Source organism: Triticum dicoccoides, chromosome 6A (genome assembly GCF_002162155.2).
Source record: "Triticum dicoccoides isolate Atlit2015 ecotype Zavitan chromosome 6A, WEW_v2.0, whole genome shotgun sequence".
In the NCBI taxonomy this organism is placed as follows: domain Eukaryota; kingdom Viridiplantae; phylum Streptophyta; class Magnoliopsida; order Poales; family Poaceae; genus Triticum; species Triticum dicoccoides.
Genome location: NC_041390.1, coordinates 173,236,238 through 173,240,172, shown reverse-complemented (window position 1 = coordinate 173,240,172; position 3,935 = coordinate 173,236,238).

The window sequence follows — 3,935 nt, the reverse complement described above, 5'->3', positions numbered from 1 at the left end:
CGCCGTTGGAATGGGTCCGTCGCCGGCAAAGAAGGCGGTCGTGGGCAAACCTCGTGGGGGCGGCCCGAAAGCAACCGCCGTGCAACCCCGATGCGGCATCATCCCGACCGAATAAGACCAAGGCGGTTGTGGCAGCTTCGGCTACTCACTTGCCGCTGAATGTGCCTGGTGATGGCACGGCTGCCCCCCCCCCACCACCACCACCACAAGTCACGCCGTCGGCCGTCTAGGAGGACCTGTCCATGCCCACGGACACCACCTCCAATGTGCTCGACGAAATGTCGCAAAGGTAAAGAAAGAACTTTTTCTTTTTTATTGTTCTTTTCTCATGTTTCATATGAATAGAATGTGAGATTGTGTGTATGTGCATTTGTAGTCTTAATCATGACAAATGTCGCGAACAAAGATTTTGTCTCTCAGCAATATGCATCACAAGAATATGATACTCAACTTGATGATGAGAATCCCGACATGAAAGAGGAGGGCTTCATTGATAATGTAAACGGAAGAACCACAAATTATTCGAACGTCGAAGATGTGTTGATTTGTACAGCGTGGAAGCGTGTCTCTCTTGATGCATCCATGGAAAGTGACCAATCCGCGGCCACATATTGGAACCGCATCAAAGATTTATTCGACGGATGCAACACAAGTGGCCACTATCGATCAAGGGATTCTATTCGCCACCGATGGGGCACCATCGACACCTAATGCCAACAATGGGCGAGTCGCTTGGCCAATGTTGATCGCATGAACCCTAGTGATTGCGATGAAGAAGACATGGTAATTGCTTGCTACTTTTAAATGTTTTCTCATGCTACATTGACCAAGTATCCATATTGCCGGTGTCCTGAATTGGGGGGTCCTAACCTAGTCGGCCCATTCTCTTCGGGTTGGGCCGATGGACCCTCATCTGTGGTCAAGATGGATTCAGGAGGCCGTACACAGGAGGCGTGAGACTACCTCCACCAAAGACTTGACGTATACTCCAAGATCTCTGCTGCTGCCTTGCTCCTAGATACCTACCTTGTAACCCTAGATATCCTCCCTGGCATGTATATAAGCTAGAAGGTTTAGCCCATAGGAGGGACATCAATGCAAAATCATTCACCTAGCCCTAGAGTTAAACCACATATTACGATCTCGAGATAGATCAACTTTGTATTTAATACATCTTCATCAATATAAACAAGAGCAAGACGTAGGGTTTTACCTCCATGAAGAGGGCTCGAACCTGGGTAAATATCGTCTCCTTCGTTCATGTTACCCTCGATCCGAGACCCACGGCTCGGGGCCCCCTACCCCGAGGTCTGCCAGTTTTGACACCGACACTGATGTTTTCATTGAGAGTTCCATTGTGCGATCGACAGAAGGATCGATGGGATCGCCGGTCAAGAGCCCCGAGCCTATAGGGCTCATTTCCATGCCCGAGGCTTCGGTCACAAAGAGCCCTTCACATAAAGTTGAGGCAATCTATGACTCTTCTCTGGTTCCTGCGAAGAATTCCTCCAAGGATGAGGGGTTGAAGTATTTCTTGGAAAGCGAGTCGGGCAGCGGCCTACCAGAGGCATGAAGGAAATATGCCTTAGAGGCAATAATAAAGTTGTTATTTTATATTTTCTTATTCATGATAAATGTTTATTATTCCTGATAGAATTATATTGATCGGAAACCTTAATATATGTGTGAATACATAACAAACACCGTGTCCCTAGTGAGCCTCTACTGGACTAGCATGTTGATCAAAGATGGTTAAGGTTTCCTAACCATAGACATGAGTTGTCATTTGATAACGGGATCACATCATTAGGGGAATAATGTGATGGATAAGACCCATCCGTTTGCTTACCATATTGATCGTTCAGTTTATTGCTATTGCTTTCTTCATGTCAAATATGTATTCCTTTGACTATGAGATTATGCAACTCCCGGATACCGGAGGAATACCTTGTGTCGTGGAATTGTCACGGCAGATGTCCTAGAGCAAGGACTTAGTCGTAGGGCCATCGCACTAGGAAGCTTAAAGGGGTTAATCGGGACAAAGGACACGAGAGAGTTTTATACTAGTTCGGCCCCTTACGATGAAGGTAAAAGCCTACGTCTAGTTGGGATTGGTATTGCTGGGGTTTCGATCACCAAGAGGTTGAACTCGTCGGCTTGGTTCTCAACTTGTTGTTTCTTGCCCTAAGCCGCCACCGGGTCGTCCCCTTATATACCTCGGTTGACGCCTGGTGGCCTACAGAGTCCCGGCCGGCTCATAATCGTGTCCAGCTCGGTGACTTCCTTTATATGCCTTTCTTTGCAAGTCTTTCCTTACATACGGCGGTTCACAATAACGGGCCTTAAACCGCCTTTCAGGCCTTTGGGCCTTCTATAAGACTTAATAAACTATAATCTTGAATGTTTGTTGGGCTTCTTGTGTAACCCGCCATTGGGGCCGACCCGGCCCCTCCTGGGTGGGTCATAATTGATAGTAATATCCCCAACATTAGGCCCCAGGTTGACTTTGAACTTTGTTCTTTGTCAATCTTCAATACTTAGACAGAAAATCCATCTTCTTATCTTCACTGAAATTTTCTTGTAACCCGCCGTGACGTCACCTCTTAAAAATGCAAAAAACTTTCATGACGTCATCTTCCAATGGATCTTTTATCTTTAACGTTTCCCGAGAATCGAGGCGCCTGTATAGCTGGGTAACCATTTATTCGGTTCTTCCTTGATCTTCGCGCCCGTCTGTTCGCATCTTTTCCTTATAAATAGGCACGCCTCGGCCTTCTCATTCTCCTCTCTCGCTCCGTCTTCTTCCTCGCGCAAACCCTCTGCTGCTCGAGTTTTGCCGCCGCCGCGCCTCATCTCCGTCTTCGTCGACTTTGGCCGCTGCATCAACCTGAACCGATCAGAGAAACCGCGGCGACCTCCGCAGTAGGCCTGCAACCGTAAGTTTTCTTTCCTTTGTTTCTCAGATCTGCATTAGGGTTTCCAAGCTCCTGCGTGTTCTTCATAGTTCATCATAGTTCTTCATAGTTCTTCCACTGCCAGCTTTTCCGATCCAAAAGGTCATATATATATATGCTCGCGCGGTAGTATTTTTGTACCTCTTCTTGACCCACACATCTCTTTCTCTGATTGAAAAGGCTGATTCAGAACTTACCGACTCCTTTGTACTGAACTTTTTAGGTCTAGAATTGTTTTCATTTTGAACAACCATTTTGATCTGGAATAATACCAAGCAACGTAGGAAACTTGTTTGTCTCAATACTTAGCTGAATTTGCCTTCTTCAAATATCTGTAGTCATGGCGGCTTATCATGCCGGCTTAATTTCCCTTTATATGTCATTAGCCCTCAACATAAGTCGCCATTACTTGTTTTGCATCTTCATCCCTTAAATGTTAATCTCACCGTTAAACTGAACCGACATGTTGCTTTTCTTTTCAGTTCCTTGCACATCATGCCGTCCAAAACACCAACCATCTGTAACTGGGTTCCCTCAACCATAACTGAGGAACGTTTAAAGGAGTTCTTCACCATAGGATTTCTGCCAGCGAAAACTATCATGTCTTACCGTGCCCCTGACCCGGAAGAAGAACGGCCCAATCCGAGAGACGGTGAGGTGATCGTTTTTTACTGACCACATGAACCATGGCTTCTCACCGCCCGGCTCAAAGTTCTTCAGAGAGGTCCTCCATTTTTTCAAGATCCACCCTCAAGATGTCGGGCCCAACTCCATATCTAACATCTGGAACTCCCAAGTGCTCTGTGGGGTATATCTTCAACAAGAGCCGACCGTGGAGTTGTTTAGAGAATACTTTTATCTAAACCGGCAGAACGAGTGCACCAACGGCCTTAGCTTAGAGCTCGAAGGGATATCGATTCAGCGCCGGCAGGGTGCTGTCTTCCCCTCATTGTCTTACCAAGTCATCCAAAGGACTGGAAC